We start from the raw sequence: 23,377 nt of genomic DNA on the forward strand, positions 1-23,377 counted from the left end.
AGAAATGCATACACAACACAAACCAGGTTAAAAAAATAAAAAAAATCGCAGTATTCTCACCTACCGGCGTGCCGTGCAGCGATGCTCCCGGCAGCTAGCGCTCATAGTAATACATTGCGAAATCTCACGAGAAGTCGCGGTCTCACAAGACCGCGACTTCTCGCGAGATTTCGCAATGTATTACTATGAACGCTAGCTGCCGGGACCATCGGGGACGCCGCACGAGACACCGGTAGGTGAGAATACTGCGATTTTTTTATTATTATTTTTAACATTGTATCTTGTTACTATTGATGCTGCATAGGCAACATCAATAGTAAAAAGAGAAAGAGAGCGAGTGAGAGAGAATTTCCCTAACGGGAAATTCTTCCACGCATGCTCAGTTTGAGGCCGCCGTCACACATGCGAGTTTTACGGACGTAAGAGCGCAGAATCTACGTCCGTAAAACTCGCAAAAAATACGGCACAATTATTCTCTATGCCCCTGCTCCTATTTGCCGTATTTTACTGATCAGTATTATACGGCTTTCTACGGCCGTACAAAATCGCAGCATGCTGCGTTTGTCACCGTACTGCGCAAGAAATACGCCAATGAAAGTCTATGGAAGCGTGAAAAATACGGATTACACACGGACAAGCAGTGTGACTTGCGAGAAATACGCAGCGCTGTTAGAGAGAAAAGCCGGTAATTCAGTGCGGTGTACAGTAAAATCACACTGACAGCTTACAGTAGAATAGGTAGAATAAATGTGTACACATAGAATAGGTATATATATATATATGTCAGTGAGACACATATATGTATATATATTAATATTTATTCCAGCGCTAGACAGCTTGAAAGCCGGTAATTCAATTACCGGCTTTTTCTTTCTCCTTCCTAAAACCCGACATGATTTGAGACATGGTTTACATACAGTAAACCATGTCTTCTCTCCATTTTTTTTGCAGATTCCACACTACTAATGTCAGTAGTGTGTATCTGCAAAATTTGGCCGTTCTAGCTCTTAAAATAAAGGGTTAAATGGCGAAAAAAATTGGCGTGGGCTCCCGCGCAATTTTCTCCGCCAGAGTAGTAAAGCCAGTGACTGAGGGCAGATATTAATAGCCTGGAGAGGGTCCATGGTTATTGGCCCCCCCCCTGGCTAAAAACATCTGCCCCCAGCCACCCCAGAAAAGGCAAATCTGGAAGATGCGCCTATTCTAGCACTTGGCCACTCTCTTCCCATTCCCGTGTAGCGGTGGGATATGGGGTAATGAAGGGTTAATGCCACCTTGCTATTGTAAGGTGACATTAAGCCTAATTAATAATGGAGAGGCGTCAATTATGACACCTATCCATTATTAATCCAATTGTAGTGAAGGGTTAAATAAAACACAAACACATTATTTAAAATTATTTTAATGAAATAAAAACAATGGTTGTTGGAGTATTTTATTCAACGCCCAATCCAGTCACTGAAGACCCTCGTTCTGTGAGTAAAAAAACATAATAAACCAACAATATACTTACCCTCCGCAGATCTGTAACGTCCAACGATGTAAATCCTTCTGAAGGGGTTAAAACATTTTGCAGAAAGGAGCTGTGCTAATGCAGGCTGCTCCTCGCTGCAAAACCCCAGGGAATGAGGCTAAAAATAGATCAATGATCTAAGCCAGGGAGCTTTCTAGGTAATTTCCCACGATCTATGAACAGCCAGCAGAGGGCGCCTCACCGCAAATGAAGCTAAATATAGATCATTGATCTATTTTTAGCCTCATTCCCCGGGGTTTTGCAGCGAGGAGCAGCCTGCATTAGCACAGCTCCTTTCTGCAAAATGTTTTAACCCCTTCAGAAGGATTTACATCGTTGGACGTTACAGATCTGCGGAGGGTAAGTATATTGTTGGTTTATTTTGTTTTTTTACTCACAGAACGAGGGTCTTCAGTGACTGGATTGGGCATTGAATAAAATACTCCAACAACCATTGTTTTTATTTCATTAAAATAATTTTAAATAATGTGTTTGTGTTTTATTTAACCCTTCACTACAATTGGATTAATAATGGATAGGTGTCATAATTTGATAATTACTTTCAGCCAAATGGCACGATTGGAGCTGTCACCATATATCACAATATATACTGCATACATTGTTATCTCTTAAACCTAAAGAAGCTGCTTCAAATGAACGTGCCTGTATAATCGTTTGTGAACGTTTTCAGTCGAAGACATCATTCAGACACCCGTTAGTCATGTATATGTTTTATCCGTGATTTTCATAGATAGGACACATACCCATTATCACGTTTGGGTTTCATCAGAATCACTGACCCAAATTAGCCATAAAATGGTATGGGTCCGAGAACATCACAGACAGCGCACGGATGGCATCAGTGGGCAATGAATTGGGCTAACCTTTGCAATTTGTTTTTTTTTTATTTTTCCATATCTGAAAATTATAGAAAACATTGATGGCAAAAACTGACACTGACCAAATACTGACGAAAATTGGATCCAAAACACTGATGACACTCAGAACATTTTTTTAGAGAATTGGAAAAATCGCAAACATCGTTTGTTAGGTAATCCCTGCATGTGTTGTGGCTGTTGAACAGCCATGAGACATGCAGATGCGGGGACATGAACATATTATTCCAGCATGCTGAAGATACTCTATTGGCACTCGAGCATGCTCGGATAACACCCTATCCTAGCACATTCACTCATCACTACTACTATCCTTTGGACCAGTTAAAGCTCTTTGACATGGAAGATATACCAGTGAATACTCCGTGCACCACACCCTGACAGCCACAGACTGTCTGCCATGAAAATCTCCTGGGATACTTATCGCTAATAAAGGCATGCTCACACTGCATTATGTAAATTAAAGGATGGATAGACACATTACTGAAATGCAAATGAAAAAAAATGAAAACATTTTCAAAACATCTTGATTTATTCAGTATGAGTGTCATGTGCAGAAATCCCTGGACTGGCACACCTTGGCTGCTATCAACGAGGTTATTAAAGATTGTCTGGCATCTGTTCTGCTGCGCTGAACGATCTTGGGCAAATCATCAAAATCCACTGCTGGCAGCTCTCTGTGCAGTTGGCCAGATTGGAGACAAGTACTCACAATTATTATAGGGTATGCAGTGCAGCAGTGTCCCCAGTATTTGGGAGGCTGCATATACCTCCCCTGACTGTGGTATTTATTTTTGATTTGGTACACCGTATTGTTGTGAGCGATTGGACCTAATATTGGTTTTACTTGTTTTTAAATGTATGTTTCTTGTTTACCAATAAAATATTTTTTTTGTATATTTGTTATATTGTCTTGAGCTTGCACATGATTTTGTAGTTTCTTTCATTTGTCTTAATTTAGTGCAAAGAGATGCCTAATGACACCAAGGACAAAATTGAAGATGTGCACATTGCTGGGATGGGCTGCAGGACAATAGGCAAGCAGCCTGGTGAGAAGGCAACAACTTTTGGCACAATTAATAGAAAAAGGAGGAAACATAAGATGACTGTTAATCTTCTTTGGTCTGGGGCTCCATGCCATATTTCGCCTCGTGGGGAAAGGATGATTCTGAGAAAAGTCAGGAACCAGCTCAGAACTACACATGAGAACTTGGTCAGCGACCTGAAGATAGCTGGGACCAGTCTCAAACATTACTGTTAGTAACATACTACGCTGTCATGGATTAAAATCCTGCAGGGCCGCAAAGTTCCCCTGCTCACACCAGTAAATGTCCAGTTTGAAGTTTGCCAATGACCATCTGGATGATCCAGAGGAGGAATGAGAGAAGATCATGGGAGGAGGCGTGGGAGAAGGTATCAATTCTACTCGCCATATTTGAAGAAAAAGGACGAGTAGAACCCCAAGAACATTGTCTAAACCATACAGCATGGTGGTGGGGGAAACCTCATACTTTGATGCTTTTCTGCAAAGGGGACGGGGCGACTGCAGTGTATTGAAGGGAGGATGGCTGGGGTCATGTATCGCAAGATTTTGGCCAACAACCTCCTTCCCTCAATAACATTGAAGATGGGTCATGGCTGGATCTTCCAGAATGACAATGACCAGAAACACACATCCAGGACAACTAAAGAGTTGCGCCGTAAGAAACATTTCAAGGTCCTGGAGTGGCCTAGCCAGTCTACAGACCTGAACCCAATAGAAAATCTTTGGAGGGAGCTGAAACTCAATGTTGCCCAGCGACAGACCCAAAACCTGAAAGATCTGTATGGAGGAGTGGGCCAAAATCCCTGCTGCTGTGTGTGCAAACGTGGTGAAGAACTACAGGAAACGACTGACCTCTTTTAATGCAAACAAAGATTTCTGTACCAAATATTAAGTTCTGTTTTTCTATTGCATCAAATACTTATTTAACCCCTTCCCGACCCATGACGCCACGTAGGCGTCATGAAAGTCGGTGCCATTCCGACCCATGACGCCTATGCGGCGTCATGGAAAGATCGCGTCCCTGCAGATCGGGTGAAAGGGTTAACTCCCATTTCACCCGATCTGCAGGGACAGGGGGAGTGGTAGTTTAGCCCAGGGGGGGTGGCTTCACCCCCTCGTGGCTACGATCGCTCTGATTGGCTGTTGAAAGTGAAACTGCCAATCAGAGCGATTTGTAATATTTCACCCATTATAACGGGTGAAATATTACAATCCAGCCATGGCCGATGCTGAAATATCATCGGCCATGGCTGGAAATACTAGTGTGCCCCCACCCCACCCCTCCGATCGCCCCCCCACCCCCCCGATCTGGCCGGTACACTGCTCCGGCTCCCCTCCGCCCTGTGCTCCGCTCCCCCCCGTGCTCGTGTCCGCTCCCCCCGTGCTCCAATCACCCCCCCGTGCTCCAATCACCCCCCCTGCACTCCGATCCACCCCCCCCCCGTGCTCCGTTCCACCCCCCCGTGCTCCATTCCAGCCCCCCCGTGCTCCGTTCCACGCCCCCCGCGCTCCGTTCCACCCCTCCCGCGCTCCGATTCCCCCCCCCCCGTGCTCCGATCCCCCCCCCCCCCGTGGTCCCCCCCACCCTATCATACTTACCGATCCAGCCGTGGTCCCGTCCGTCTTCTCCCGGGCGCCGCCATCTTCCAAGATGGCGGGCGCATGCGCAGTGCGCCCGCCGAATCTGCCGGCCGGCAGATTCGTTCCAAAGTGCATTTTGATCACTGAGATATAATCTATCTCAGTGATCAAAATAAAAAAAATAATAAATGACCCCCCCCCTTTGTCACCCCCATAGGTAGGGACAATAAAAAAATAAAGAAATTTTTTTTTTTCCACTAATGTTAGAATAGGGTTAGGGTTAGGGGTAGGGTTAGGGTTAGGGGTAGGGTTAGGGGTAGGGTTAGGGGTAGGGCTAGGGGTAGGGTTAGGGTTAGGGGTAGGGTTAGGGGTAGGGTTAGGGTTAGGGGAAGGAATTTGCTCGTGTTCCCTCTTATCTTCCTGGAGCGCGCCGGCCGATCAGCTGATCGGCACCGCAGCTGCATGTGTCGCGGCTGTCACAGCACATGTATGGACAGCCTGTGTGCTGGGCTCTCCATACATGTGTTATGCCTGTCACACAACCGCGACACATGCAGCTGCAGTGCCGATCACCTGATCATCCGGCGCGCTCCAGAAAGACGGGTTCCCTCTGCAGCTTATTCGATAAGTGCTATAGGTTGCCAAATAAGAGGGAACCTGAGAAAATTCGCTCATCTCTGCTTCGCACCTTCCCTCCCCCACTGCTTGGTATCCACTTTTGAAGCCAGGAGCTGAATTCAGCGTGCGAGGGGAGTGCATGATGCCATGTGCCCCCAATCACAGGCACAACGATATCAACTGCTCACCACTGAGTTGCTGACAGCGTGTATGGCTGTGCACGGACCTGACAAGTCTCCGCGACATCCTATACTTCACTGAATGTGTCAGAGGAACCACATCCAATTAAAGTTTGCACTGGCGTCGGTGGACCCCACCACCCGCACAGGCCCTACGGCTATGGTCATACGTGCCACGATGAATATTAAGCCACGTTCAGTCAGGATTTTACCTCAGTATGTGTAAGCCAAAACTCGTAGTGAGTGATAAATACAGAAGTGGTGCATATGTTTCTATTATACTTTTCCTCTGATTGTTCCACTCCTGGTTTTGGCTTACAAATACTGAGGTAAAATACTGACCAAATACTGAACGTGTGAACGTGGCCTATTACTACTAACCCGGCCATTGTGCCTGCTGTGCAGCTGCACGGCCAGTCCCTAATATCCCACAGACACCGGAGAACTCAGCCTCCGGTAATGCTTCTTTCACACTTCCGTTTTTACAATCTGCACAGGATCCGTCAAAATGTTGAAAAACCGGATCCTGTGCAGATTGTAAAAAACAGGTGCACTGGGCCCGTCTTTCTGAGGGATCCGTCGAGGCTATGTGCACCTGTTGTGTATGCGTCTTCGCAGCGGTCTTCCGCTGCAGAAATGCATACACAACACAAACCAGGTTAAAAAAATAAAAAAAATCGCAGTATTCTCACCTACCGGCGTGCCGTGCAGCGATGCTCCCGGCAGCTAGCGCTCATAGTAATACATTGCGAAATCTCACGAGAAGTCGCGGTCTCACAAGACCGCGACTTCTCGCGAGATTTCGCAATGTATTACTATGAACGCTAGCTGCCGGGACCATCGGGGACGCCGCACGAGACACCGGTAGGTGAGAATACTGCGATTTTTTTATTATTATTTTTAACATTGTATCTTGTTACTATTGATGCTGCATAGGCAACATCAATAGTAAAAAGAGAAAGAGAGCGAGTGAGAGAGAATTTCCCTAACGGGAAATTCTTCCACGCATGCTCAGTTTGAGGCCGCCGTCACACATGCGAGTTTTACGGACGTAAGAGCGCAGAATCTACGTCCGTAAAACTCGCAAAAAATACGGCACAATTATTCTCTATGCCCCTGCTCCTATTTGCCGTATTTTACTGATCAGTATTATACGGCTTTCTACGGCCGTACAAAATCGCAGCATGCTGCGTTTGTCACCGTACTGCGCAAGAAATACGCCAATGAAAGTCTATGGAAGCGTGAAAAATACGGATTACACACGGACAAGCAGTGTGACTTGCGAGAAATACGCAGCGCTGTTAGAGAGAAAAGCCGGTAATTCAGTGCGGTGTACAGTAAAATCACACTGACAGCTTACAGTAGAATAGGTAGAATAAATGTGTACACATAGAATAGGTATATATATATATATGTCAGTGAGACACATATATGTATATATATTAATATTTATTCCAGCGCTAGACAGCTTGAAAGCCGGTAATTCAATTACCGGCTTTTTCTTTCTCCTTCCTAAAACCCGACATGATTTGAGACATGGTTTACATACAGTAAACCATGTCTTCTCTCCATTTTTTTTGCAGATTCCACACTACTAATGTCAGTAGTGTGTATCTGCAAAATTTGGCCGTTCTAGCTCTTAAAATAAAGGGTTAAATGGCGAAAAAAATTGGCGTGGGCTCCCGCGCAATTTTCTCCGCCAGAGTAGTAAAGCCAGTGACTGAGGGCAGATATTAATAGCCTGGAGAGGGTCCATGGTTATTGGCCCCCCCCCTGGCTAAAAACATCTGCCCCCAGCCACCCCAGAAAAGGCAAATCTGGAAGATGCGCCTATTCTGGCACTTGGCCACTCTCTTCCCATTCCCGTGTAGCGGTGGGATATGGGGTAATGAAGGGTTAATGCCACCTTGCTATTGTAAGGTGACATTAAGCCTAATTAATAATGGAGAGGCGTCAATTATGACACCTATCCATTATTAATCCAATTGTAGTGAAGGGTTAAATAAAACACAAACACATTCTTTAAAATTATTTTAATGAAATAAAAACAATGGTTGTTGTAGTATTTTATTCAACGCCCAATCCAGTCACTGAAGACCCTCGTTCTGTGAGTAAAGAAACATAATAAACCAACAATATACTTACCCTCCGCAGATCTGTAACGTCCAACGATGTAAATCCTTCTGAAGGGGTTAAAACATTTTGCAGCAAGGAGCTGTGCTAATGCAGGCTGCTCCTCGCTGCAAAACCCCAGGGAATGAGGCTAAAAATAGATCAATGATCTAAGCCAGGGAGCTTTCTAGGTAATTTCCCACGATCTATGAACAGCCAGCAGAGGGCGCCTCACCGCAAATGAAGCTAAATATAGATCATTGATCTATTTTTAGCCTCATTCCCCGGGGTTTTGCAGCGAGGAGCAGCCTGCATTAGCACAGCTCCTTTCTGCAAAATGTTTTAACCCCTTCAGAAGGATTTACATCGTTGGACGTTACAGATCTGCGGAGGGTAAGTATATTGTTGGTTTATTTTGTTTTTTTACTCACAGAACGAGGGTCTTCAGTGACTGGATTGGGCATTGAATAAAATACTCCAACAACCATTGTTTTTATTTCATTAAAATAATTTTAAATAATGTGTTTGTGTTTTATTTAACCCTTCACTACAATTGGATTAATAATGGATAGGTGTCATAATTGACGCCTCTCCATTATTAATTAGGCTTAATGTCACCTTACAATAGCAAGGTGGCATTAACCCTTCATTACCCCATATCCCACCGCTACACGGGAATGGGAAGAGAGTGGCCAAGTGCCAGAATAGGCGCATCTTCCAGATTTGCCTTTTCTGGGGTGGCTGGGGGCAGATGTTTTTAGCCAGGGGGGGGGCCAATAACCGTGGACCCTCTCCAGGCTATTAATATCTGCCCTCAGTCACTGGCTTTACTACTCTGGCGGAGAAAATTGCGCGGGAGCCCACGCCAATTTTTTCCGCCATTTAACCCTTTATTTTAAGAGCTAGAACGGCCAAATTTTGCAGATACACTCTACTGACATTAGTAGTGTGGAATCTGCAAAAAAAATGGAGAGAAGACATGGTTTACTGTATGTAAACCATGTCTCAAATCATGTCGGGTTTTAGGAAGGAGAAAGAAAAAGCCGGTAATTGAATTACCGGCTTTCAAGCTGTATAGCGCTGGAATAAATATTAATATATATACATATATGTGTCTCACTGACATATATATATATATATATATATATAGACAGTATATATATATTTTCTTTTCTTTTTGGGACACATGGATCACTTCTATAGCGGTATGTTGGTTTTGCTAGCCTGCGAGAAAACCACGCAGTACGGATGCCATACGGATTACATACGGAGGATGCCATGCGCAAAAAACGCTGACACACCCTGCCTACGGAGGAGCTACGGACCACTTTTTTCGGGACTTTTCAGCGTATTACGGCCGTAATATACGGACCGTATTGTTTTACGCTGTGTGTGACGCCGGCCTGAAAAGACGGGACCCGTCGCTGGATTCCTGCTTTTCACAGGCAGCGACGGATCCTGCGCCCATAGGCTTCCATTGTAGCCAGTGACGGGCAGCGCAGGATGCGTTGTTGACCGATTTTCCGACGTGCAGAAAAAACGTTCCTCTGAAAGTTTTCTCTGCCCGATGGACCTTTTTTACGCAGGATCCAGTGCACGACAGGTGAAACGGATGGCCATCCGTCACAATCCGTCACTAATACAAGTCTATGGGAAAATGCAGGCACAGGCAGCACGGTGGCTCAGTGGTTAGCACTGCAGCGCTGGAGTCCTGGGTTCAAACCCCACCAAGGACATCTGCAAAGAGTTTGTATGTTCTCTCCATGTTTGCGCGGGTTTCCTCCGGGTACTCCGGTTTCCTCCCACATTCCAAAGACATACTGATAGGGAATTTAGATTGTGAGCCTCATCGGGGAAAGCGATGATAATGTATGCAAACTGTAAAGCGCTGCGGAATATGTTAGCGCTATATAAAGATTATTATTATTTTGCAGGATCCTGCATTCTCAAAAATCGACGGATTGTGACGTGAGCTGAAAGATGGAAGTGTGAAAGAGGCCTAAGGCTTCATTCACACTTCCATCGGTACGGGGTTGGCGCAACGTACCGACGGACAGTGGTGATTTTCTGCACAACATGGGTAGCGGGCGCAGTGTTTCATCGTGTCCGCTGCCCATAGTAAACTCCCAGGGAGGAGGGGGTGGAGTAACGGCCGGGCATGTGCAGTTTAGGCTACTTTCACACTTCCGTCTTTTTGCAATGGCAAAAAAACGAATCCTGCAAATGTGCCTGTAGGATGCGTTTTTTTGCCATACTTTTAAAGGGAACCTGTCACCCCGAAAATCGTGGGTGAGGTAAGCCCACCGGCATCAGGGGCTTATCTACAGCATTCTGTAATGCTGTAGATAAGCCCCCGATGTTACCTGAAAGAGGAGAAAAAGACGTTATATTATACTCACCCAGGGGCGGTCCCGCTGCTGGTCAGGTCGGATGGGTGTCTCCGGTCCGCTGCGGCGCCTCCCATCTTCATTCCAAGACGTCCTCTTCTGGTCTTCACACCGCGGCTCCGGCGCAGGCGTACTTTGTCTGACCTGTTGAGGGCAGAGGATAGTACTGCAGTGCGCAGGCGCTGGGCCTCTCTGACCTTTCCGGCGCTTGCGCACTGCAGTACTATCCTCTGTCCTCAACAGGTCAAAGTACGCCTGCGCCGGAGCCGTGGCTGAAGATCAGAAGAGGACGTCTTGTAATGAAGATGGGAGGCGCCGCAGCGGACCGGAGACACCCATCCGACCGGACCAGCAGCGGGACCGCCCCTGGGTAAGTATAATATAACGTCTTTTTCTCCTCTTTCAGGTAACATCGGGGGCTTATCTACAGCATTACAGAATGCTGCAGATAAGCCCCTGATGCCGGTGGGCTTACCTCACCCGCTATTTTCGGGGTGACAGGTTCCCTTTAATAGACGACGGATTGCGATGGATGCGTCATGTTTTAGCGGTCTGCCGTGACAAAAAAAATGTTCACTGTAACTTTTTTTGTCTGTCGGTTCCGCCATTTCCGACCGCGCATGCTCGGCCGGAACACCACCCCCTCGTCCCCGCTCATCACAATGGGCAGCGGATGCGTTGTAAAACTGCATCCGCTGCCCGCGTTGTGCTAAATTTAGCACAACGTCTGTCGGTACGTCGGGCTGACGGTTTGCGACGGCCCCGTACCGACGGAAGTGTGAAAGTAGCCTTAATATTCAGGACACGGCGTACGAAAAAACGTTCCCTTGAACGTTTTTTCGCTAAGATGGTCCGCCAAATACTGACACATCCAGTGCACGACGGATGTGATGCGTGGCCATACGTCGCGATCCGTAGGCAATACAAGTCTATGGGGAAAAAAACGCATCCTTCGGGCACATTTGCAGGATGCGGTTTTTTTTCCCCAAAACAACGCATGACGGATCTAAAAAGACGGACGTGTGAAAGTACAATCCATGACTTCCACCGAAGCTATCGTGCTGACTCGTTGCGCGGTGCGCCCCCTTGGGACAGGCGCTGTTTAAACAAGTCCTGACGCCTGCGCACAACACGAGCAGAATGCTGAGTGACAGCTGTTTATCACGTGACTGGCGCGCAGTCTTCTTACGACCTTCTAGCTCCACACTGCGCGGCTCTATGGCTCCCTGTAGCCCCTCCTACTGACGTCACGGCACCTCCGGCTACAGCCGTTAGGATTTGAACCATTTGAACGGTTTGAGCGGGAGAGTAGAGAGCGTCTGCAGCGCCGGGGCGGCAGGGACACGGGCAGGAAAGACGCGTGTGACTCGGGACACCGGACCCGGGAGAGGTGAGGAGCGGCCGCTGTGTTATCCCCGCATGTGGCGGGAGATAAGCGCTTCCTTCTGTAGTCTCCGTTACGGGCAGAGCCGCTGTGCTCGGGCAGGTGTGACCGGTGGCCGCACTTTGTCGCACGTCCTCCTGCCTCCGCCGCGGCCTCGGTTGCTTTGTATGATTTATATATGGAGACTGCGCCTGCTTGTTGGAGTGGGGGGCGCCGGACCTGCTCGCACTGTGCTCTGCTTTATTGGGGGGCTTCTATCGCTCAGTAGTCCCCGGATGTCTCAGGATGGAGGGCACAAAGACAACCAAACCATTTAAAGGGACCCTCGCCATGTTTTTGTTACCTCATTTGACAGCCCTATAATGTAGGGGCAGAGACCCCGATTCCAGTGATGTCGCTTACTGGCCTAGTTGGTGCACTTTTGATACAATCCCTGTTTTTGCAGCTGATCAATTCGATCTGTGAATGTTGAGCTCTCTATAACCTTTTATGTACACTGTGCATAGGCAGAAAGCTGCCAGTCAGTGGTGGGGCTATACAGAGCTCAGGAATATAGAGGACTACCCAGCAACATGTTTATTAGTCTTATTAAAATCGCTTTTAACATCAGATAATCAAAACTACAGCAAGCAGCCCAGTAAGTGACGCATCGTTGGAATCGTGGTTCCTGTGTGTACATTATGCGACTCTTGCATGAGGTGGTAAAAACCCGGTGACAGGTTCCCTTTAAATGTTGCGGTCAGTGAGTAACGGTGACCCTGTTAAACAGCAGCTGGTTCCGGTTGTGTAGCTTGTAGCTGCCGTATCTGGCTCCTTACATGCACACCCTAATGTGATGTCCTGTTTAGTGATGAGCGAATATACTCGTTACACGAGATTTCCCCAGCACGCTCGGGTGTCCTGAGTATTTGACTGCTCGAAGATTGTTTTCATCGCAGCAGCTGAATGATTTACAGCTATTAGCCAGCTTGATTACATGTTGGGATTCCCTAGCAACCAGGCAACCCCCACATGTACTCAGCCTGGCTAATAGCTGTAAATCATTCAGCTGTCGGGATGAAAACTTAATCTCCGAGCAGTTATAAATACTCGGGAAAACCCAAGCACCGAGTACACTCGCTCATCACTAGTCCTGTTATGTCAGTGCAAGCAGCGGTTGTCTTGTCTGCCTTGGTAACAGTGGTGAATTAGCTCCAGTGATCTAGGGCTGCCATACATCCTGCTGATGTGTTCTGGTATTAGATCTATTTTCCTCACATCTGGTCTTGCTTCAACTTGCAGTGACTGTTAAATAAAAAACAAACAATAGGTTTTTGCTGTATTTATTTTTTCTTTCTATTGCAGTGGTTTTACTAATGTAAGTTTCCTGCCCCATGTAGTATATTTACCAGCTGCCATCTTCCTCTGTTCCCAGCTCCACTTCGGTGGGTCCCCAGCAGTTTGACCTGCTGGGTCGCGCCTCTTTGGGCGATTCTTTAGTCACAGCGCTGTAGAAGTCCAAGAATCAGAACGAGGGTCTCGTATACTCACGTTGACAGCCTGTGACCATTATCTGACTTGCCGTCACAAGGTGGTGGCCTGGTTCTAGAAAGAGCTAAAGACTAGTGATGAGCGCGTGTACTCGTTGCTCAGGTTTCTCCGAGTATTTGTGAGTGCACGGAGATTTTGTTTTCCTTGCCTTAGCTCCATGATTTACAGCTGCTAGACAGCTTGAATACATGTGAGGATTCCCTAGCAACCAGGCAACCCCTACCTGTACTCAGGCTTGCTAGCAGCCGTAAATCATGCAGCTGCCAACAAAAACTAAATCTCCGACCACTCACAAATACTTGGAGACCACCCGAACAATGAGTATACGCGCTCACTACTACTAAAGACATTGGCTGGTAATTATAATACTAGGGGCAGGCAACTTAGATTATTTGCACCACTCCAGCACTGAAAAAAACACCTCCTGGAGTGGTGCTTTAAAGCATGAACTGTGATCTCCCCAGTGAAGCAGGTTGTCAAGTCACAACCTGTCACTCTGGTGTCATAGATATGACCGCTAGTTAAAAAAAAAAACTTCCCACTCCAATCAGTGGTCCACTGGCTGCAGGGTCATGCAACTGAATGGACAGAATGTCTACCTTTGGTCTTAGAAGGACCCGTCGGCAGCATTTTACCAAGTAAAGTACAGAAAAGGCTATATTGGCACTGTCATACTGATTAATATGATACCCTCAGTTGAAGAAATCTGTTTTGTAGATGTTCTTTAAAGGGAACCTGTCACCCCCAAAATAATCGAAGATGAGCTAAGTGCATTGGCATCAGGGGCTTATTTACAGCATTCCAGAATGCTGTAGATAAGCCCCTGATGCTGGTGGGCTTAGCTCATCTTCAATTTTGGGGATGACATGTTCCCTTTAATCTTTGTTTTGAAGTTTCCCTGATTTCATATCTTCGTGCACCGGGGCAGGGTCTTTCAGCTTTGCTCCGTCTCCTCCGCTGTCTGAGTGGCTTTTCTTTAAAATTTTGCGCCGATGCTGTCCTAGCTGCAGGCGGCTCTTGCACAGATTGAGCTCTTGGATTTCTTCACCCGAGGTATCATTTAATTATCTTGAAAGCCCCAATATAGCCATGTCTGTACTTAGTAATATAGTGCTGACAGGTTCTCTTTAAAGAAGTTGTCCACTTCTCAGACCCCACGTTTGGCCCCAATAAAATAAAAAAGCCTATACTCGCCTCACGTGACGGCGCCGTTCCAGCGGTGTCGGCCCTCACACTCCCAGAGATACCGTGCAGTTGTGGTGACATATCAGGCTCACTTGTCACAACAAGCCCCGGGAGAGCGAGTACTGACACTTCTGGAACGGCACCAGCACGGGAGGCGAGTATAGGCTTTTTTTATTTTATCGGGGCCAAACCTTTAGATTTAGAAGGGGTTGATCTAGTTGTGGACAACCCCTTTATAAAGGGTTTTTTCTCTAGTCACATTCCACGACAGCAGGATCGGAGGATGTCCCCTGCCCTAATAGGGGACAGGAAATCAGAGAGGTTAAATACCCTCCCCTTCCTGCAACCACCAGTGTTTTTCTTGTCCCCTATGGGGCATGAAGAGGTTCTCAGATGGTGCTGCCGTGGCCGGTGATCGGAGCACTGTTACCTGAATAGCCGGGCAGTTGAGGTCGGAGGACTCTGCTCTCCTCCTCGGTGACTGCTCCCATCTCCGCAGCTTCTGCATGACTTGGGACCCTCCATACCTCCCTTCCTGCACCTCCCTCGTGGGGCAAAGCAGGGCGGTGAAGCTCTCCGGGATCCTCTTGCAGCTCCCCGGCTCTCCTCCTCGCTGCCGCTGGAGGCCGCGCGACGCCCACCGGAAGTGACGCTTCCGAACTTCCGGTTTAAGCCTCCATACTCCGGAGCCTGCGCGCGCCGGCCGGCGTTCCAAGCCTGCGGCAGCCATGGCAGGCGGTTCAATCACAGCACCCCCTATGGACCCTGGGAGGAGGAGGAGTATGAAATCAGCTGGCGACCTCGATGTGTATATATATTCCTGGTCGGGGGAAGCCTCCAGGTAAGGCCTCTGTCTGTGTCCCTTCTGACCGGTGACTAATTGACCCTATGGACGGCGACAAACCCCTGCACTCTGCTTCTGCAGAGCCCAGCGTTCACCATCCTACTGTAAGTAGAGGATGAGGTCTCTTGCTGTCCAGTTTGTTATTAAAGACTTAGTCCAGCCTCTCTTTTCTAGGGAGACAAGGCTTCTGACCCTAAAAAATCCAGCCGCAAGCGTGGTACATGTGCGACCAAGCTTCCCTCAGCTTATAAGAAAAAGCTTTGCCACCCATGCACGGATGAAGTGCTGCGTAGTGAACAGCCCTCCCTCCTGGACAGCATCAGAACCCTCATCAAACAAGAGGTTCAGTCCTCTATGGCGGCCCTGTCTCAGGCCCCGACTCCACAGCCTCCTCCTAAGAAAAGGAAGATGGCTCCCACTATATCTGACTCGGACGAGATTCATACCTCAGGTTCAGAGGACATTTGGGAGAATGAGGGTTCTACTTCCAGCCCCAAAACGGACAATAAAAAATCTCTTCTCTTCCGAAGATATGGAAGAGCTGATATCCATGGTGAGGGGCACCATGGGGGTGGAAGAGGAGGTAGCAAGTCATTCTGTCCAAGGCTACGGATAAAAAGAAAGCTCTTCCGGAGCAAAAAAGCTTGAGGAAACGCTTTTTTCGTGCGCCCATTGCTAGAGGAACACCTCGATCTGAATGTTTGGTGCCAATAAAATTAAAAACCCTCATACTCACCTCCCATTCCAGCGGTGTCAGCACTCATGTTCTTGGGGCTCTTGTGCGATTATTATAATAAATTATTATTATATGACACGTGAACCTTGCGCCTAATCGGCACTGGCATTACTGTCTCTGCCTTCAGACAAATCGAAAATCAAGAGGAGGTGGGAGAGCAGGCCTGGCTTCCTGTTTATGATCGAATTGTCTGAAGTCGTGGACCAGTGACACCAGCGCTGATTGGACACACGGCTCACGTGTCATCACAGCCGCAGAAGAACCCCAGGGCCACGAGTGTTGAAACGGGAGGCGAGTAGAAGGGTTTCTATTTTATCAGTGCCAAACGTTCAGATCAAGAAGGGCTTGTCCTAGTAGTGGACAACCCCTTTTTAAATATCAGAAAATTGTTGAGTATGATCTACAGGTCTGTGGTGGACTTTCTTTCATTTTTGTGTTGTCTGTGCTGATACTTGTTTAGATTGTTTACTTCATTCGAGATGGGTAAAGCTATACAAGTGACTATTGGAGTATAAGATTATTTTCTATTACCTATTATTGTTTTACAAACATCCTGAATTTAGCCCATAGTTTTTACTTATGTACGTTTCATGTGTCCCAGTCTGTTACACTATACTTGCGCGAACAGAAGGGAACTGCATACTCCAGTTGACAAGCATTTTCTGATTTAAAGGGACACTGTCACCTGAATTTGGAGGGAACAATTTTCAGCCATGGAGGCGGGGTTTTTGGGTGTTTGATTCACCCTTTCCTTACCCGCTGGCTGCATGCTGGCTGCAATATTGGATTGAAGTTCATTCTCTGTCCTCCATAGTACACGCCTGCGCAAGGTAATCTTGCCTTGTGCAGGCGTGTACTACGGAGGACAGAGAATGAACTTCAATCCAATATTGCAGCCAGCATGCAGCCAGCGGGTAAGGAAAGGGTGAATCAAACACCCAAAAACCCCGCCTCCATGGCTGAAGATTGTTCCCTCCAAATTCAGGTGACAGTGTCCCTTTAACAGCTTTTTGTTTGTTTCCTACTTTCCTCACTCTCATTGAACAACTGTCAGAGGTGGCCATAGCACTACAGTAAGATCCCCAGTCCTCTTCCTTGTACAGCTCTGTACTTATTGGTATGGGCTGCCTGTTGTTAGGGCTCAGGTCTATTAACTCGAATAGGACTAGGCTATAGTAATTTGTGATGCCAAGCGCTGACATTACTAAAGTATGGATGTGTGTCTGATAATAAGGGTGACTTGCAATCCTGGGGTACCATGGCCTCTTCAAAAATCGTAGATTGGAAGCAGAGGCAAACCTCCACCGATCTAATATTGTCAGCCCATCTTTAAGTAACTCAGCACCGAATGTTCAAAGTCTCAGTGCTTCACATCATGACTAGTGTTGAGCGATACCTTCCGATATCGGAAAGTATCGGTATCGGTTTGGATCGGCCGATATTCAAAAAATATCGGATATCGCCGATACCGATACCCGATCCCAATGCAAGTCAATGGGACCAAAATATCGGAATTAAAATAAACCCTTTCTTTCCTTGTAGGTTCATTCTACATGAAGGAAAACAACTAAGAATAATGCCGGATGTATTTGGGGAGGTGGCGGAGACATTAAAGTCATAGAGGTTTATCCCAATCAAATAGAATAGCATGTTTTTTGTTTTTTTTTAAGACGTTCGGAGTGACAAAGATATTGACTATGTAAATTTTTTTTTTATTTTGTCAGATATTGATGTTTCACTATTCCACGCCCTTCCCCTTCTTTTTTTTCTTTTTTTTTTTCTTTTCCCACACTTTCATCTTCATCATCATCAGCATCTTTGACATCAACTTCTTCACCTTATTCATCTTCTTCTTCATCTTCTACCTATTTTTTTTTTTTTATTACATTCTTCATATTCATTTTATTCAACTATTATTATTCTTCTTATTCTACATATTCTTTTTATTCCACTGTTATTATTCTTCCTATTCTACTTCTTCATCATATTCTCATTTGTGACAGGCATTCCCGTAGTTGTTATCTATAAAAGTTTGAAGATTACACCTTCCGTTCTGCCAGTCACAAAAGTTACATTTGTCCGCGTTCAGTTTGGCCTGCAGCATCAGGCTTTATCCAGGGGCACCACGAGGAGGAACGGACTCACCCCCATACACTGCTTAGTCTTCTTCTGCATATAATTTAGATAATATCTTTTGCTCTGATATTAAGTCTTATGCTTAATGTTCTTCTGCTCTTTGTTCTGCAGCCTCTTGTTCTTCTGCTTCTCGGTCTTCCATGTTGTCGTCTCCAGGGTCGTCGTCTCCAGTGTCGTCATCTCCGCCGTCGTCGTCATCGGGGTGGTCTTCCGTGTCGTCGTCATCGTGGTGGTCTTCCGGGTCGTCGACGTTAGGGTCTTCAACTTGGAAATGTAGCAGAAGGTACAAGAAGGCTGAGAAAATGCCAAGAACCAGCTGATGGAACTGGAACTCGGATGGCTACCCGAAGGTTCAAGAGCCTATGGAACTACCGAGGACCAGCTGACGTTACTGGAACCCGGTTACTAAGCAGGAGGTACCCGTGCTAAAAAGCACTACCAAGGACCGCCTGACGTTGACGGAACTCGGATACCCAGAAGGAGGCACCTAAGCCAAAGGCTCTGCCCGGAACCAGCTGACGTTACTGGAACCAGGATGGGGAGCAGAAGGTACAAGAGCAAAAGACACTGCCGAGAACCAGCTGACGGTACTGGAACCCGGATGGGTAGCCGAAGGTCCAAGAGCCAATGGAACTACCGAGGACCAGCTGACGTTACTGGAACCCGGTTACTAAGCAGGAGGTACCCGTGCCTGAAAGCACTACCAAGGACCACCTGACGTTGGTGGAACTTGGATACCCAGAAGGAGGCACCTAAGCCAAAGGCTCTGCCCGGAACCAGCTGACGGTACTGGAACCAGGATGGGGAGCAGAAGGTACAAGAGCAAAAGACACTGCCGAGAACCAGCTGACGGTGCTGGAACCAGGTGGTGGACCCGAAGGCCCACAGGAGAGGAGAGAACAGCTAGGCCGCGAGGCAGCCGCAGTTACCGAACCCCAACAGTCCTACAGGGGGAGCTGGGCCTACTGGCACTACATAACCAGCCTTGACTACCAGTTCACGCAGCCCACATAGGAAGCTCCTAAACTGGAGGCACCCTGGAGTTGGCTAACTCGACCGCACCACGACGGGGCAAGCATAGGCGTCTCAGTGAAGTTGACACAACCCGGAAACAGCTGACGGTGCTGAAACCAGGCTTGGCACGAGGGAGTACCTGTGACAAGAACACTGCTGAGAACCAGCTGGCGGTGCTGGAACCCGGATGCGTTGCCCCAGTGTGCAAGAGCCAATGGCACGACCGAGGACCAGCTGACGGTGCTGGAACCCGGTTACTAAGCTGTAGGTGCCCGCGCTTAAAAGCACTACCAAGGACCGCCTGGCGTTGGCGGAACTCGGATACCCAGGAGGAGGCACCTAAGCCAAAGGCTCGGCCCGGAACCAGCTGACGGTGCTGGAACCAGGTGGTGGACCCCAAGGCCCACAGGAGAGGAGAGAACAGCTAGGCCGCGAGGCAGCCGCAGTTACCGAACCCCAACAGTCCTACAGGGGGAGCTGGGCCTACTGGCACTACAGAACCAGCCTTGACTACCAGTTCACGCAGCCCACATAGGAAGCTCCTAAACTGGAGGCACCCTGGAGTTGGCTAACCCGACCGCACCACGACGAGGCAAGCATAGGTGTCTCAGTGAGCTTGACACAACCCGGAAACAGCTGACGGTGCTGAAACCAGGCTTGGCACGAGGGAGTACCTGTGACAAAAACACTGCCGAGAACCAGCTGGCGGTGCTGGAACCCGGATGCGTTGCCCCAGTGTGCAAGAGCCAATGGCACGACCGAGGACCAGCTGACGGTGCTGGAACCCGGTTACTAAGCTGTAGGTGCCCGCGCTTAAAAGCACTACCAAGGACCGCCTGGCGTTGGCGGAACTCGGATACCCAGGAGGAGGCACCTAAGCCAAAGGCTCGGCCCGGAACCAGCTGACGGTGCTGGAACCAGGTGGTGGACCCGAAGGTCCACAGGAGAGGAGAGAACAGCTAGGCCGCGAGGCAGCCGCAGTTACCGAACCCCAACAGTCCTACAGGGGGAGCTGGGCCTACTGGCACTACAGAACCAGCCTTGACTACCAGTTCACGCAGCCCACATAGGAAGCTCCTAAACTGGAGGCACCCTGGAGTTGGCTAACCCGACCGCACCACGACGAGGCAAGCATAGGTGTCTCAGTGAGCTTGACACAACCCGGAAACAGCTGACGGTGCTGAAACCAGGCTTGGCACGAGGGAGTACCTGTGACAAAAACACTGCCGAGAACCAGCTGGCGGTGCTGGAACCCGGATGCGTTGCCCCAGTGTGCAAGAGCCAATGGCACGACCGAGGACCAGCTGACGGTGCTGGAACCCGGTTACTAAGCTGTAGGTGCCCGCGCTTAAAAGCACTACCAAGGACCGCCTGGCGTTGGCGGAACTCGGATACCCAGGAGGAGGCACCTAAGCCAAAGGCTCGGCCCGGAACCAGCTGACGGTGCTGGAACCAGGTGGTGGACCCCAAGGCCCACAGGAGAGGAGAGAACAGCTAGGCCGCGAGGCAGCCGCAGTTACCGAACCCCAACAGTCCTACAGGGGGAGCTGGGCCTACTGGCACTACAGAACCAGCCTTGACTACCAGTTCACGCAGCCCACATAGGAAGCTCCTAAACTGGAGGCACCCTGGAGTTGGCTAACCCGACCGCACCACGACGAGGCAAGCATAGGTGTCTCAGTGAGCTTGACACAACCCGGAAACAGCTGACGGTGCTGAAACCAGGCTTGGCACGAGGGAGTACCTGTGACAAAAACACTGCCGAGAACCAGCTGGCGGTGCTGGAACCCGGATGCGTTGCCCCAGTGTGCAAGAGCCAATGGCACGACCGAGGACCAGCTGACGGTGCTGGAACCCGGTTACTAAGCTGTAGGTGCCCGCGCTTAAAAGCACTACCAAGGACCGCCTGGCGTTGGCGGAACTCGGATACCCAGGAGGAGGCACCTAAGCCAAAGGCTCGGCCCGGAACCAGCTGACGGTGCTGGAACCAGGTGGTGGACCCGAAGGTCCACAGGAGAGGAGAGAACAGCTAGGCCGCGAGGCAGCCGCAGTTACCGAACCCCAACAGTCCTACAGGGGGAGCTGGGCCTACTGGCACTACAGAACCAGCCTTGACTACCAGTTCACGCAGCCCACATAGGAAGCTCCTAAACTGGAGGCACCCTGGAGTTGGCTAACCCGACCGCACCACGACGAGGCAAGCATAGGTGTCTCAGTGAGCTTGACACAACCCGGAAACAGCTGACGGTGCTGAAACCAGGCTTGGCACGAGGGAGTACCTGTGACAAAAACACTGCCGAGAACCAGCTGGCGGTGCTGGAACCCGGATGCGTTGCCCCAGTGTGCAAGAGCCAATGGCACGACCGAGGACCAGCTGACGGTGCTGGAACCCGGTTACTAAGCTGTAGGTGCCCGCGCTTAAAAGCACTACCAAGGACCGCCTGGCGTTGGCGGAACTCGGATACCCAGGAGGAGGCACCTAAGCCAAAGGCTCGGCCCGGAACCAGCTGACGGTGCTGGAACCAGGTGGTGGACCCCAAGGCCCACAGGAGAGGAGAGAACAGCTAGGCCGCGAGGCAGCCGCAGTTACCGAACCCCAACAGTCCTACAGGGGGAGCTGGGCCTACTGGCACTACAGAACCAGCCTTGACTACCAGTTCACGCAGCCCACATAGGAAGCTCCTAAACTGGAGGCACCCTGGAGTTGGCTAACCCGACCGCACCACGACGAGGCAAGCATAGGTGTCTCAGTGAGCTTGACACAACCCGGAAACAGCTGACGGTGCTGAAACCAGGCTTGGCACGAGGGAGTACCTGTGACAAAAACACTGCCGAGAACCAGCTGGCGGTGCTGGAACCCGGATGCGTTGCCCCAGTGTGCAAGAGCCAATGGCACGACCGAGGACCAGCTGACGGTGCTGGAACCCGGTTACTAAGCTGTAGGTGCCCGCGCTTAAAAGCACTACCAAGGACCGCCTGGCGTTGGCGGAACTCGGATACCCAGGAGGAGGCACCTAAGCCAAAGGCTCGGCCCGGAACCAGCTGACGGTGCTGGAACCAGGTGGTGGACCCCAAGGCCCACAGGAGAGGAGAGAACAGCTAGGCCGCGAGGCAGCCGCAGTTACCGAACCCCAACAGTCCTACAGGGGGAGCTGGGCCTACTGGCACTACAGAACCAGCCTTGACTACCAGTTCACGCAGCCCACATAGGAAGCTCCTAAACTGGAGGCACCCTGGAGTTGGCTAACCCGACCGCACCACGACGAGGCAAGCATAGGTGTCTCAGTGAGCTTGACACAACCCGGAAACAGCTGACGGTGCTGAAACCAGGCTTGGCACGAGGGAGTACCTGTGACAAAAACACTGCCGAGAACCAGCTGGCGGTGCTGGAACCCGGATGCGTTGCCCCAGTGTGCAAGAGCCAATGGCACGACCGAGGACCAGCTGACGGTGCTGGAACCCGGTTACTAAGCTGTAGGTGCCCGCGCTTAAAAGCACTACCAAGGACCGCCTGGCGTTGGCGGAACTCGGATACCCAGGAGGAGGCACCTAAGCCAAAGGCTCGGCCCGGAACCAGCTGACGGTGCTGGAACCAGGTGGTGGACCCCAAGGCCCACAGGAGAGGAGAGAACAGCTAGGCCGCGAGGCAGCCGCAGTTACCGAACCCCAACAGTCCTACAGGGGGAGCTGGGCCTACTGGCACTACAGAACCAGCCTTGACTACCAGTTCACGCAGCCCACATAGGAAGCTCCTAAACTGGAGGCACCCTGGAGTTGGCTAACCCGACCGCACCACGACGAGGCAAGCATAGGTGTCTCAGTGAGCTTGACACAACCCGGAAACAGCTGACGGTGCTGAAACCAGGCTTGGCACGAGGGAGTACCTGTGACAAAAACACTGCCGAGAACCAGCTGGCGGTGCTGGAACCCGGATGCGTTGCCCCAGTGTGCAAGAGCCAATGGCACGACCGAGGACCAGCTGACGGTGCTGGAACCCGGTTACTAAGCTGTAGGTGCCCGCGCTTAAAAGCACTACCAAGGACCGCCTGGCGTTGGCGGAACTCGGATACCCAGGAGGAGGCACCTAAGCCAAAGGCTCGGCCCGGAACCAGCTGACGGTGCTGGAACCAGGTGGTGGACCCCAAGGCCCACAGGAGAGGAGAGAACAGCTAGGCCGCGAGGCAGCCGCAGTTACCGAACCCCAACAGTCCTACAGG

The 23,377-nt window shown here is 49.6% G+C and overlaps 1 protein-coding gene across 1 annotated transcript in view; it reads left to right on the plus strand.

Moving 5' to 3' along the window:
* The first annotated feature begins 11,559 nt into the window (after positions 1 to 11,559).
* The window catches only part of INCENP (inner centromere protein), a 66,729-nt gene continuing 54,911 nt past the window's right edge, over positions 11,560 to 23,377 (plus strand). Inside the window, exon 1 of the mRNA XM_069739601.1 lies at positions 11,560 to 11,721. The gene's annotated coding sequence lies outside the window, so the exon portion shown is untranslated. The remainder of the gene's footprint in view (positions 11,722 to 23,377) is intronic.

This window comes from Ranitomeya imitator, chromosome 9, assembly GCF_032444005.1.
Source record: "Ranitomeya imitator isolate aRanImi1 chromosome 9, aRanImi1.pri, whole genome shotgun sequence".
Classification (NCBI taxonomy): domain Eukaryota; kingdom Metazoa; phylum Chordata; class Amphibia; order Anura; family Dendrobatidae; genus Ranitomeya; species Ranitomeya imitator.